Genomic DNA, 15,441 nt, shown 5'->3' on the forward strand with positions numbered 1-15,441 from the left:
GTGGGTTTCAGACCTAGACATAATATTGAAGTAGCATTAACCATCCTAACTGGAAGTGGTACAATTCTCCTGGCCCTTCCAGATCTCTCAGCAGCTCTTGATAATACTGACTGTGGTATCTTTCTCACCATTTGGTGTCAGATATCATCAGTGTGCTGGCCAACCAAATGGCCCTATCACTGTCAGCTTCCAGTGCCTGAAAGCTTGAGGTCTGGATGAGGAGGAACAGGCTCAGACTCAGCTCTACCAAGACCAATTTGACTTTCCCAATTCTGGGGACTTTTCTATCCTTGGTTCTAAATGTGCTTGCACTCTCCTGTTTAGAATTAATGCACAGTTTGAGAGTCTTTTCGATTTCAAACTCCTGCTCGAGGGGCAGATGGCAGCTAGACCTTTGCACAGGTTAAACTTACTTATTCATGTCTTGGATGACTAAGTGCAGTGAATTATTGTCATGTGCTATACCCATGATGGCAAATCTATGGCACATGTAGCCATATCGGTGGGCATGTGAGCTCAGCTCCAGCTGATTTTCAGGCCTTCTGGGCCCATTGGAAGTAGGGAAACAGGCTGTTTCTTGCCTCCGGAGGGCCTCAGGGGATGGTGGGGAAGGCCCGTTTTTCTCTCTCCCCAGGCTTCAGAACCTTCCTAGGAGCTTGGGGAGGGTGAAAATGCCCACCCCCCACCCCAGGAGACCCTCCAGAGGCCAGAAATGGCCCATTTGCCAACTTCCGGTAGGACCGGAAGGCCTGTTTTTTTGCTCTTCCCCAGGCTCCAGAGCCTTTTTAGGAGCCTGGGGAGGACAAAAACGGCCTTCCCCACCCCCACCCCTGGAGGCCCTTGGCAAATGGGCTGTTTCCAGCCTCTGGAGGGCCTCCTGGGAGATAGGGAGGCCATTTTTGCCTTCCCCAAGCTCCTAGAAAGGCTCTGGAGCCTGGGGAGAGAGAAAAACGGGCCTACTGGGCCCACCGTGCCATCATGTGCCAGGAGGGGGGAGCGGGGAGGGTTGCACGCACATGCATGGGGGCAGGGCACATAGAATTATGGGTGTGGGCACGCATGTGTGTGACCCCCCTCCCCCCGCGCTCCTGGCATGCGATGGCAAAAAGTTTAGCCATCACTGTACTATAGTGTCTATCCTTGAAGACCACCCAGAATGTAACAACACTGAGCAAGATGGGCAAGCTTCACTCTGTCATATAATTTCCCTGCTACAGGATCATGGTCTTCTTGAAAGATGCAGATTTTTTCCTGTATCACTGCTTGAAGAAAGTATCTTTTAAAAACTGGCAGTAGGTTTCGGAGTTGATTTTGAATCCATCTTCAACCCAAAAAGGTCTAACTAACTCATCTTTAATAAAACCAGCCCATACCAGTACCCCACCTTCACCTTGCTGGCGTCTGAGTCAAAGTGGAGCTCTGTGCCTTTTACTGATCCAGCCATGGGCCAATCTATCTGGTCCGTCAGAGTCGCTCTCATCTCATCAGTCCATAAAACCTTTGAAAAATCTGTCGTCAGATATTTCTTGGCCCAGTCTTGCTGTTTCAACTTATGTGTTCAGTGGTGGTCAGATTTCAGCCTTCCTTACCTTGGCCATGTCTCTGGGCACTGAACACCTTGTACTTCTGGACACTCCAGGTAAGTTGCGGTTCTGGAATATAACAGCACTGGAGGATAATGGGTTCCTGGTAATTTCACATTTGATTCTTCTCAAATCTTTGGCAGTTAATTTGCGTGTTTTTTTCTCAACACGTTTCTTGCAACCCTGTTGACTATTTGCAACAAAACGTTTGATGATTTTGTGATCATGCCCCATTATCTTAGCAATTTCAAGATTGCTGCATTCCTCTGAAAAACTTTTTACAATTTTTGACTTTTCAGAGTCAGTTAAATCTCTTTTCTGGCCCATTTTGCCTGATGAAAAGACACTGCCTAATAATTATGCACATCTTGATATAGGGTGTTGATCTCCTTAAGCCACACCCTCCTTCATTACCTGACACATACACATTACCTGACATGCTTATATCCATGTCCATGGAAAATGGAGATGGAAAATATGCATAAAAATGATGATATAGTCAAAATACTCACTTGCCTAATAATTGTGCACACAGTGTACAGCTTTGAGTTGTGTTTCTTTTTTAATGCTTATAGTGTTGCCAAACTTCAAGGTAACCCTGGAACCCTATCAAAACATTCTTTATGTTGATGGCAACGAACTGATCCTTGACATTACTGCTAGGGAGACCTCTTTTTAATTCTTCATTCCTACTGAATAGAGGGAAGGATGACATAAAGTATCTTAGTTGCAAAGTCATATAGATTGCAGCCACCAGTCTTGTTCTTCTTGCAGCGAAGAGGGGGTTGAGGGATTTTTAGCAAAAATTTTAATGAAAATTTTAAGGGGACCCGGGAGGAGGGGAGGGGTTGTAAAGATGGACCTGGGGGGGTCCATATAGCCACCGAGCAGGGTGATGGGTCGATTGGACGCAGCGGAGGGGTCGTGGAAGGAAATTTGACCGGGGAGCAGGAGGGTGATAGGAAGGGCAGTGCAATTGAAATAATGAGTGGGAGGGGCAGATATGACAGGCGCAGGGGGCCACATCATGTTCCAGGGGTGCGCGCATGCTGTTTACGAGCGATTGCACACTCTGGCCCCCAATGCGCAACTCATGTCTGGGGTTATACAGAGCCTTGATAGTACAAGGGTTTAGTGCACCCTGTTATTAACACAACTGCCTGCAATTTCTGCTGGTTCGAATCTCTCCAAGGCTCAAGGTTGACTCAGCCTTCCATCCTTTCTAAGGTAGGTGAAATGAGGACCCAGTTTGTGGGGGCAATAAGCTGACTTTGTATAAAATATACAAAAGAATGAAGGCTATTGCTTAAAGCATTGTAAGCCGCCCTGAGTCTCCAGAGAAGGGCGGCATATAAATCAAATAAAAAAAAAAAAAAAGGGTCCGCGGCTGATGTTATGTAATGCCAGGTCGGTTGTTAATAAAGCCCCCTCATTTGTGATCCTATTTTGGAGGGGGATGCGGACCTGGCAGGTATTACGGAGACCTGGTTGGGCCAAGAGGGGGGGGTCCCCCTCGTTGAAATGTGCCCACCAGGTTTCCATGCATTTCATCAGCCAAGGGCCCAGGGGAGGGGTGGAGGAGTGGTGGTGATTATTAGGGAAAGTCTTTGTCCGAGGGAGACCACTGTTCCTCAGATAGCCGGATGCGAATCCCTTTTTGTGAAGTGGGGCCATGGGGTGCAGATGGGTTTGCTGACTACGTACCTGGCTCCCTGTCACGTGGCAGCGACCCTGCCCGAGCTACTCAACGTCATTGCCGGGGTGGCGGTTGATACCCCCAGACTTATTGTCATGGGGGATTTCAACCTTCCATCTGCAGGTGAGGCGTCTGAGGCAGCTTGGGAGTTCATGGTTTCCATGACGGCCATGGACCTGACCCAGTTAGATCAAGGCCCCACTCACATAGGACTTGATTTTTGTTTCTGGTCAGTGGTTGAATGATCTTGGTAGAGGGGACCTAGATATCAAACCCTTGTCATGGACAGATCATTCGCTCCTCCACTTGGACTTTCCTACCGCTTTCCCCCACCGCAGGGAGACGGAACCGACCAGATGGTTCTGTCCCAGGCACCTGATGGACCCCGAAAGGTTCCTGATGGAGCTTGGGCCATTTCCTGAGACTCTGGCACACGACTCGACTGAAGAGCTGGTGGCCGCCTGGGAGAATGCGGCCGCCGGAGCTTTGGACCGCGTCGTGCCGTCGCGGCCTCTGACCCGATGCCGATCTCAATTGGCTCCTTGGTTCTCTGAGGAGCTGAGAGAGATGAAGCGTCGGAAAAGATGCCTAGAGAGCATTTGGAGGGCTAGTCAATCTGATTCCAACCGGACACAGGTGAGGTCTTATATCAAGACCTACTTAGTGGCGATAAAAGCGGCAAAATCTAACCATTTTTCCGCTCTTATCGCATCTGCAGAGAACCGCCCAGCCGCCCTGTTCACTCCCACTCCCTTCTTCGGGGGGGGAGTGCGGGAAGATCCCTTGCAGGGTCGTGCTGAGGATTTTGTGCAATTCCTGCATGATAAAGTTGCTCGGATTCGGGATGGCTTGGACTCCGATTGGATGAGTCCAGGGGAGGAGACGAGGGTAGGTCTTGAGAATGTTATCTGGGAGGAGTTTGATCCTGTGGCTCCCAAGGATGTGGACAGGGTACTGGGTAAGATTAGTGCCGCCACATGTTTATTGGACCCGTGTCCCTCCTGGTTGGTACTGGCCTCCCAGGAGGTTACACGAGGCTGGCTCCAGGGAATTATAAGTGCGTCTCTGAGTGAGGGAGCCTTTCCTGCTGCCTTGAAAGAGGCGGTAGTGAGGCCCCTCCTCAAGAAGCCCTCCCTGTTGAATTAGCCAACTACCGTCCAGTCTCCAACCTTCGTTTTATGGCGAAGGTTGTTGAGAGCTTGGTGGCACGACAGCTTCCCTGGCACCTGGATGAAGCTATCTATCTGGACCCGTAACAGTCGGGCTTCAGGCAGGGGTACAGCACAGAAACAGCATTGGTTGCGCTGGTGGATGATCTCTGGAGGGCTCGGGACAGGGGTTGTTCCTCTGTCCTAGTCCTATTAGATCTCTCAGCGGCTTTTGATACCATCGACCATGGTATCATGCTGCGGGGGTTAGGTATCATGTTGAAGGGGTTAGGAATAGGGGGCACCGTTCTGCAGTGGTTCTCCTTCCTCTCTGACCACTCGCAGTTTGTGTTGGCAGGGGGGCAGAGGTCGACCTCGAGGCGCCTCGCATGGGGAGTGCCACAAGGGTCGGTCCTCTCGCCCCTTCTGTTCAACATTTATGTGAAGCCGCTGGGTGAGATCATCCGTGGTTTTGGGGTGAAGTGTCATCTGTACGCTGATGATACTCAGCTGTACATCTCCACCCCAGACCACCCCAACGATGCCCTTGATGTGATGTCTCGCTGCCTGGAGGCCATGCGGGTCTGGATGGGGAGAAATAGGCTCAGACTCAACCCTTCCAAGACCGAGTGGCTGTGGCTTCCGGCATCCCGATATAGTCAGCAGGTGCCATCGCTGACTATTGGGGGTGAATCTTTGCCCCCCACAGAGAGGGCTCACAATCTGGGTGTCCTCCTGGATTCACGGCTGTCTTTAGAAGAGCATATGACGGCCGTGGCCAGGGGGCCTTTTATCAGGTTCGCCTGATTCGCCAGTTGCAGCCCTTTCTGGACCGGGGCGCCTTGCGCACGGTCACTCATGCCCTTGTCACCTCCCGGCTGGGCTATTGTAATGCTCTCTACATGGGGCTCCCCTTGAAGAGCACTCGGAGGCTCCAACTGGTCCAGAATGCTGCCGCGCAGGTGGTTATAGGCGCAACTCGTTGTGCCCACGTGACACCCCTCCTGCGCAAGCTGCACTGGCTCCCACTGGTCTTCCGGGTGCAATTCAAGGTGTTGGTCACCACCTTTAAAGCGCTCCATGGCATAGGACCCAGGTACCTTCGAGACCGACTTCTGCCACCAATAGCCTCCCACCGGCCAGTTCGCTCCCACAGAGAGGGTCTCCTCAGGGTGCCATCGGCTAAGTTATGTTGGCTAGCGACACCCAGGGGGAGGGCCTTCTCTGTGGGAGCCCCAGCCCTGTGGAATGAACTGCCCCCGGAAGTGCGCAAGATCTCCGACCTCTGGGTATTTCGCTGTGCACTCAAGACCCTGTTGTTCCGCCAGGCCAGGCTATCAACATAATAATTTTAAATTGGGTGTTTTAAATTTCTGGGGTTTTAAATTGAGCCGAATTATTTAATAATTTTAAATTATTTTAATTGATGTTTGTCTTGTGCTTTTAATAGGCTGTACACCGCCCTGAGTCCTTCGGGAGAAGAGCGGTATAGAAATAAAATTATTCTTATTCTTGCTCAAATTTCAGGTCTTCATTCATTGTTTTAATGTTGAATATTCTTTTTGTGTTATCTTAGTACCGCTGCTTCCTTGTTCTTTGTGACTGACTCAGTTTAAGCCAGAGAGTTACCTACTGTATATGCAAAACGTTTAAGGAAGTTTCATTGTGTCTCCAGATCAGTGGTGGGTAGCGGTGATGATATGTCGTCACCAAACCGGTTCTGCCCCCCGTCCCCCCCCCACATTATTCTTACCATTTATTTGGCCCCACCCCCAATCTATTGCTGCCTCCTGAGTCCCAGCTGATGGGCTATAAGGAAAAACTGTTTAAACTCTTGCCGTGGGGCTTCAAAGGGCCACCTACAGCTGATCAGTGGTAAAAGGCAGTTTGGTGGTAGATCGGTGCCTCCAAAAACAAATGAGTAGACCGGTGCCTGCAAAAATAAATGGGTAGACCAGTGCCTGCAAAAATAAATGGGTAGACCAGTGCCTGCAAAAATACATGAGTAGACCAGTGCCTGTGAAAATAAATGGGTAGACCAGTGCCTGCGAAAATAAATAGGTAGACCGGTACAGCTCTGCAAGCAGTTAAAAGCAGGGTAGACCAGTACCTCTGCTAAATCCTAAAGAATTGTCACATGACCATCAAACCACGTCCACAAAATAAGCCATGCCCACAGAACCGGTAGTAAAAAAATTTAGAATCCACCCCTGCTCCAGATAGATAGATAATTAGTACCATTGCTCAAAAGCACTGTACAATATCTCCTTATTAGGATATTTAGAAATGGAAGATAATGATGATTGACCTCATTGTCAAATTCTGTAAGACAGGGCCATTGCATACATACAGTACAAAAATATTCACTTGGAGGCAGAAGAGAAAATCTGAAGGAAGCATTTAGCAATTAAATAGAAATCATGTTAAAATTAAATAGCAGGGGCAAGAGAATGAAGGAAAAAGGAAGAATGCCATGGAAAGAGGGATAAATCAGCCTAAAGGAAGGTGAGGAAAACCCAAATAGCAACAAAGAAGGGAAGCTAAACAATCACTTGCTGGTGATAATTTTCTTTTTGTCTGCATTGAATTCATCCAGCCCAAGTAAAACAACACAGAGTGATGTGGCACTTATTGTCTTACATGACCTTCCCCTGCTCCCCCCTCCCCCAGCAAGGTTTTGTGAGCAAGACTAAAAGAAAGAAAATGACTTTTCCTTTCTGCTAATTGAAAAATATAGGGACACCATACACTCAATATCTTGGCTAACGTTTTGGAGAAGCCTTAGCCTTTAGAAGCATGTTTCCAGAATCCCTCAAGAAACTGATACCAAAATGGGACCGGAAGTTGGCGCCGTGGTGAGACGCGCGGGGTTTTTAGGGCTCCTGAAACTCCGCTGAGAAACTCTGCTGCTGGACAGTCCGAATCGGACCACACAGTCTCGTTTTGACTGTGGTAGTGGAGGGCACGTCCTGAGGCCCCCAGGGACATTGTTAAGTCCTGGTTGAGCCAGGAAAGCCCTTTTTCCAGCAGCAGAGCAGCAGCCATTAGGCTGCGGAGGCTGTGGCAACTTCAGGAAGGAAGATCGGAAGGACAGTGACTAGACTGGTGAGAAACTTCTACTTTTTTTTTTACTAAGAACACTCTTATTAGTGCATGGAACTGTGATGGGCAGTAAATGAAGAGGAGCGGCAAACCTATTTTGGATTGATTTTATTTTTTCCCAAGTATATATTTTAAAAGACTTGAAATTGCCTAATTGTCTTATTTCCGTTTTGGATAACTGGACTGGATTGAAAGCAGGAAAGCAGTATTGGGACATTTTTGAAATCTTTGGAGCTTGTGGATTTTGGTTTGTAACATCTACAAAAGCCAGATCAACTAGAGCAACAAAACCTAACTATAAAGTATGAATATGGATGAAAGGAAATTAATCTCAATAAATATAAATGGACTTAATTCGGCCAACAAAAGAAGAAGTCTTTCATAAATTAGAAAAATTAAAATTTGATATAATTTGTTTACAGGAAGTGCATATTAAAAAGCAACATGAACAATTACTGATTCAACCAAAACTTGGTAAAACTTTTCTATCATTGGCACAAAGTAAAAAAAGAGGTGTTGCTCTGTATATTAGAAATACATTTACGGCTGAGCAGAAGTATGCTGATCTAGAAGGCAGAATTTTGATGGTGGAATTAATTGATAACAATACAAAATTACTTTTAGTAGCAATATACGGCCCTAACAATAATCAGAATGATTTTTACAGGAAATTACATAACAAGATAATTGAAATGGAGTATGAAAATGTTTACATGATGGGAGATTTTAATGGAATTGTAGATGAAAAACTGGACAATAAAACAAGTAGAACAACAAGAGATAGTAGAAAGATATTGCTGAGGACCTTCTTTAAAATGATAGAGGAAATAAACTTGAAAGACATTTGGAGGGAGAGAAATGGGAAAAATAGACAATACACTTTCTACTCTGACAGACATTCATCTTGGTCCAGACTGGACATGATATGGGCAACAATGGAATTGACTTTAAATATTGAACAAGTGAATATAGATACTAATACATGGGCGGATCATAATCCAGTGATCGCTATTTGGAAAGGGCGAAAAGGCAGATCTAGATGGACATTGAACAATACAATATTAAAAGAGAAAGATTTTACACAGACAATGAAACGAGAATTGGACTTTTTTTTCAAGGAGAATAAGAAAGAAACATTGATACAAAACTGTTGGGATACAATGAAAGCCTTTGCCAGAGGATTAATCATTGATTATACACGGAAAAGAAATGTGAAGAAAAGACAAACCCTTAAAGTATTGAGAGATGATCATAAAAGACTTGAAAAAGAACTCCAGAAAGATCCATATAAGATGTAAAAATTAAAATGGATACTATAAAGCACAAAATGGATCTACTGGAGAAGGAAGAATTAGCGCAAAAAATAAGAATTGCTAAACAGAATTATTTTGAAAATGCAAATAAATCTGGCAGATGGTTAGTACATAAATTGAAAAAAGAAAGAGAATCAAAGAAAATAACGCAATTAATTGATCACCAAGGACAAAGTAGATTTGGAAATAAAGAGATGGGGGAAATAATACAGGAATACTATACACAACTGTACAAGAAAGACGTGATAGAAGAGGATAAAGTGGCAAGGTATCTACAAAAAGCTAAACTACCAAAAATTCCCAAAGAAGTTGAGGAGTTATTGGATGGAAATATAATGATGATGGAGCTAACTGAGGCAATTAAGAAACAGAAGAATGGAAAGGCACCAGGCCCAGATGGACTGCCAGTCGAATATTATAGGACTCTACAAGAATCACTATTGATCCCAATGCTGGAGGTTATGAATGAAGTAATGATAAAAAAAGAAATACCCAAGACATGGACTGAGGCATACATCACTTTGATTCATAAGGAAAAGACAGACCCACAACAAATCAAAAACTATAGGCCGATATCCCTGCTAAATGCAGATTATAAAATCTTTGCTATGATATTGGCAGAAAGACTTAAGAGATATTTGAATAATTTTATACATTCCGACCAAAATGGATTCTTACCTAAAAGACAAATTCGAGACAATATAAGAATAATCTTGGACACTTTAGAATACTATGAAGCGCACCCTGAAAAGCAGATGGCTTTGATATTTTTAGATGCACAAAAAGCCTTCGAAAATGTCAATTGGTGATTTATGATGTTACAGATGGAGGAGATGGGCTTTGGGAAAAAATTTCTTCAGGCAATTGAAGCTATATACTCAAAAGAAAAGACTAAGGTAATGATAAATGGAGAATTGTCTGAATATATTGAAATAGAGAAAGGCATAGACAAGGTTGCCCACTGTCCCCATTGTTGTTTATATTGACATTGGAAGTGCTAAACAGAAATATTAGAGAAGAAAATGAGATAAAAAGTATGAAAATTCGGAAAGAGGAATATAAATTACAAGCTTTTGCAGATGATTTGGTTTTTATTATGGAAGAACCCTTAACATCTATAAATAAATTGCTAGAAAGAATTGGAGAGTTTGGAGAAGCAGCTGGTTTAAAAATTAATAAAGAAAAGACAAAGATAATGACTAAAAATATGTTGAAAAAGCAAAGAGAAGAATTGAGATTTCAAATATACAGGTTACGAATAAGGTAAAATATTTGGGGGATACAATTGATAGCAAGGTATAGTTCTCTTAAGGAAAATAATTATAATAAGGTTAAACGACAGATAGGACAAGATTTGGAAAATGGGGAAACTTGCAACTATCTTTAATTGGGAGAATTGCAACCATTAAGATGAATATTTTGCCTAGAATGTTGTATTTGTTTCAGACAATTCCGATAAAGTTGGACAAGGATTTTTTTACAGATTTGAATAAAATGATATTGAAATATATTTGGCAAGGGGAAAAGGCAAGAATAAAAATTAAGTTGTTACAAGATGCTAAAGTGATGGTTTTGGTTTACCTAACTTTGAATTATATTATCAAGCTGCTAGTTTAATGTGGATTAAAGAATGGGTAACATTGAAAAATATTAGACTATTGAATTTGGAGGGACATGATTTGTTGAAGGGGTGGCATGCCTTTTTATGGTACAAAGGAACTAAAATACAGGGGTATTTCAGAAGACATCAGATACATGAAGCTTTGCTTTTGAATTGGGAGAGGATTAAAAAATACCATTTGTAGATTCCAGTCTGGGTATCTACAATTGAAGCTTTTTCATATCCAGTGATACTCAAAAGGGAACAAATTGTTACATATAGTGAATTATTGGATGAAAAGGGTGAACTTAAATTAAAGCAAGACTTAGAAGATCAGGGATTTAAGATGGATTGGTTTTCATATATGCAAATATTTTCTAGATATCGAGAAGATCTCAAACAAGAAGGCTTTTATAATGTTTTGACTACCTTAGATAAGATATTGATGGGCTCTGATGACCATGTAATTAAAAAGTTATATGGATACTTGCTAGAGGCAAAATTGGAAGAAGAACAAGTTAAAGGGTCAATGATAGCATGGGGGAAAAATTTTGGTTATAGTATTGATTTAGAGAAATGGCAAAAATTGTGGTCACATAATTATAAAATGACAATGTCTACAGCATATAAGGAGAATTTGTATAAGATGTTTTACAGGTGGCATTTACCCCCAACGAAGATAGCCAGAATGTTCAAGAACAATTGGAGAAGTGCTGGAAGTGCCATCACACCCCAGGATCCTATTACCATATGTGGTGGACATGCATAGAAGCAAGGAGATTTTGGACTAAGATACACACATGGTTGGAAAAAATGACAAAGAGACATATTGACCTTAAACCAGAGATATTTTTATTAGGGATCTTACCAGAGACATTTAATAAAGAATTACAATATTTAATTGTGAATATATTAACAGTGGCTAGAATTGTATTTGCAAAAAACTGGAAAGGAGAAAAGATGATTACTGATGAAGAAATTATTAAGAAAATGTTGGATTGTGCCAAAATGAGTAGATTGACATTTGAAATAAGAGAACAGGAAGATAAACAATATTATTTGATATGGGAGCTATTTTATCAATGGATAGATAATAAAACATGGAGATGAAATATTATATATGAAATGAAATTTGGATAAAATGTTTAAGCACTTGGTTTTTTTTTTTTTTTTTTTTTTGGTTAGAGGTAAGAATATCTGTCATATAATGAGAGTTTGAAAATTTTGAGAGCACGAAACGATTTTCACCAATCAAAATACTGTCTGTAAGTGTTTGGAAGGTTGATGCTTTTATGTTGTTTTTGTTTAAAAAAATAAAAAACTTTTTGCAAAAAAAAAAAAGAAACTGACAACAAAATATATGCTTAAATTAATATTTAGAGTTTATTAATGTGCAACAATAAGGAAACATACGGTAATAGATGAGTGATAAGGCTTAAAGCAAACGACTGGATTTCAGTGAGGAAGTATAAGAAAAGAGGTAATCATTAAGTCATGCATAAATGAGATTAAGACTCAGAGAACAGCTAGCTGTGGAAGAAACCTGGGTAATCTGTCTTGAGAACATGCAAAGTAAAATAAGTCTCAATCTTAGCAACTTTAAGATGTATGGACTCTCAGAATTCCCCAGCTAGCTTGCTGGATGAGAAATTCTGGGAGTTGAAGTTCATACATCTTAAAGTTGCTAAAGTTGAAAAATACTATCTTAATGGAATTCTGCTTACTCACTGCATTAGAAGTCTAGTTTACAAGTTTAGTTAAGATTCTAGAAGATTTTTTCCACAATCTGGGATAAACTTAAATTCCTTCCTTTTCTTCCATACAGCCAGCGGTTGCCTTCTTTCTCACACCATGAAGATCTTTGAGAAAATCCTTGATCAACACATTTGCAGCATCGCCCAACCCACCATCAACCAATGCAGCTTCATCAAAGGCTGTGGAACAACTGATGCCATCTTTGCACCCCGTCAGCTCATAGAGAAACACTGTGAGAAGAGATAATCACTACACATGGCATTCCTAGACCTGGAGAAGGCATTTGATCGTGTCCCACACCAACTGATCTAGTATGCCCTCCGGGATCATGAAGTACATGAATCCCTCATTGACTGGGTCAAAATGTTAAATAAGAACAGGCAGGTGCAATGCCCAGCTGGTCTCTCCAACAGATTCCCAGTGATGGTGCGCCAAGGCTCTGCACTGTCACCACTTCTGTGGATACCATCACGCTCCAAGGACCATCCAAGGAATACCCCCAACCAGGGATGAAACACTCCCGGTTCAGACCAGATCACCCGATCCAGTAGCGATAGCGGCAGGTGGTTAGGCGAACCGGTAGCAAAAATCCCTGCCCCCCCCCCACCATGCCCAGTTGAGCCGCACAATCATCAGAGGCTATTTTTTTACTTTTAAAAGCATTTTTTCTACAACTTCTTCCAACGAAAAAATGCTTTTAAAAGTAAAAAAAAAGCCTCTGATGATCGTGCGGCTCAGCTGGGATCGTCAGAGGCTTTTCTTTCAAAGCATTTTTTTCTGCAACCTCTTGACTGAAGAAGTAATAAAAAAAATGCTTCGAAAAGTCTCTGACGATCCCAGCTGAGTTGCCTGATGGGCAGAGAGGTATTTTTTAAAAAATACCTCTCTGCCGATCAGGCAACTCAGCTGGGATTGTCAGAGAGGCTTTTTAAAAAATAGCTCTCTGCTCATCAGGCAACTCAGCTGGGATCGTCAGAGAGGCTTTTTAAATCAAATAAAAGTAAAGTAAAGTAAAGTAAAAAATACCTCTCTGCTGATCAGGCAACTCAGCTGGGATCATCAGAGAGGCTTTTTAAAAAATACCTCTCTGCCAATCAGGCAACTCAGCTGGGATCGAGAGGTATTTTTTAAAAAGCAGAGGCTTTTTCAAAGCATTAGAAAGAATGCTTTGAAAAGTAAAAAAAAAAAAAAGTTGGCCACGCCCACCCAGTCACATTACCCCCCACACCAAGCCACGCCCACAGAACCGGTAGTAACAAATTTTACATTTCACCCCTGCCCCCAACAAATTAAAGCTCTGAGGCCTGAGGTTCCTCAAAGGACCTACGTACCTTTCGCCGTGCCCTTAAGACTCTATTGTTTCAACAGGCTGGGCTGGCTTAGAAAATGAATTTTAGTCGGGTGTTTGTAGTTTTTAATATAAGGGCCAAATTTCTAATATATTTTAAACTGTTTTTAAATTTTATAGGTATATGTGGTTTTAATATGGCTGTACACCGCCCTGAGTCCTTCGGGAGAAGGGCGGTATAAAAATTTAATAAATAAAATAAATAAATAAATAAAGTTTATTAGAGATGGCATGTTGGCACATCTGGGAAAACCCGAATCTGAAAGCTTCCAGGTTTTCCACACCTAGCTAACAGTTCACAGCCCTGCCCCACACCCACAAGTTCATCACATTGTCCAATCAACTCATCCCACTCAACTGGATACAATCTTCCGGCAGTCTCCATCAGACGCAGGCAAAAGTCCTTGAATACGGAATGTTGTTATGACTAACTTTCTACCGCTCCAACAACAACCCCCTCCCAACTTCACCAGCTAAAATATGTGGCAGTTAAGAAGCAAAAAAGAAAATTGTCTTCCAAAATTGAAACACGCATGACCTGCAGCAGAATGCACCCTGGACTATGCTGTATGCTGATGATGTTACGCTTGCTTCCACCACCAGAGGTGAACTACAGCAGCAAGTTCCAACATGGAATGATCACCTCAACCATTTTGGACTTTGCCTCAACATCAAGGATACTGAGTACTTAGAGACTGTCACTACCCCTGGAATTGCTTCAAATCAATGGTGGACATTTTTTGGTATCTGGGATCCAATCTCCAAGGCAATAGCGACATCAATGGTGAGGTGTGAGCAAGGGTGAATGCAACCTGGATGCATTGACAAGAACTCATTGGTGTGTTATCTGACAGACGAATGCCAACCCATCTTAAATCGAAGATTTATAAGACAGTCATCCGCCCTGTTGTACTGTATGGCACTGAATGTTGGGCAGCAACAACAGGGATCGAAAGCTATCTCCATGCCATGGAAATATGAATGCTCCATTGAATATTGGGCATCTCCCTTCTTGACCACATCACAAATGAGACCATTTGACAGCATTTTGGTGTGGCACCAATTACAGAGAAGATGAGAGAAGGCTGGCTCCTTTGGTATGGACACGTCCAGAGAGCAGCACCTTCCACCGTTGTCAAGACAGCCTATCAACTAAAAGTCAATGGCCGGCAACCTCGAGGGTGTCTAAAACAGAGATGGCAAGACACCATCAACAAAGACATGGAAGCTGCAGACCTGTGCCTCAGAGATGCAGCTGACCATGCAAAGTGGTGTTCAATGATCCAAAAAGTGGACCCTGCATCTGCGTGACTATGTTAGGAAGAAGAAGAAGAAGCCAGCTGTTGCTGATGAGGAGAGCTTCAGAATAAATGACAGACAGAAGGGCACAGATGGGGGGTGGGATATACGTGGTGAGGAGTTGAAATGGAAGCAAGCAGAAGCAAGGCAAGAGAAGTGTGAAGTCCTCACCTATTGATGGCACAGATCATGCCAGTACCAGAACCAAGACTATCAGAATACTGTCACTGAGAGGTGTGGTCATGTGATGTTTATCTTAACAACCATTTCTCTTAGGGAATGGAAATTCTGGCCCCAGTGAGGGTTGTTGAACTATAGTTTCAAAGTCAGTTGTGTGTGCATTCTGATCTAACTGAATTCTCTAGAAGCTTGCCATGATAAAGGTGCCCACTGCAGTTATGTATTCAGCTATAAGTCATTTGTAGGGCCTTAGCTGTGTACATATTTATTCTTTTCTGTTAGGAAGAAATATATTAATTCTGGAGTTTAATTGGTTTACTTTTTAAAGTAGGTGCAAGAGGTTGTTATGGTAGGGTTTACATTGGATTTTTTGCATGTGAGATGTTGCAATATCAGTTGGTTCATTGGTAGGGTATT

At 42.9% G+C, this 15,441-nt stretch overlaps 1 pseudogene; it reads left to right on the plus strand.

Moving 5' to 3' along the window:
- The first annotated feature begins 1,596 nt into the window (after positions 1-1,596).
- LOC139310299 (uncharacterized) lies at positions 1,597-14,856 on the plus strand (annotated as a pseudogene).
- Positions 14,857-15,441: the final 585 nt, after the last annotated feature.

The sequence above is a fragment of the Pituophis catenifer genome, unplaced genomic scaffold (genome assembly GCF_029215685.1).
Source record: "Pituophis catenifer annectens isolate HBS135680 unplaced genomic scaffold, rPitCat1.0.hap2 SCAF_2, whole genome shotgun sequence".
In the NCBI taxonomy this organism is placed as follows: domain Eukaryota; kingdom Metazoa; phylum Chordata; class Lepidosauria; order Squamata; family Colubridae; genus Pituophis; species Pituophis catenifer.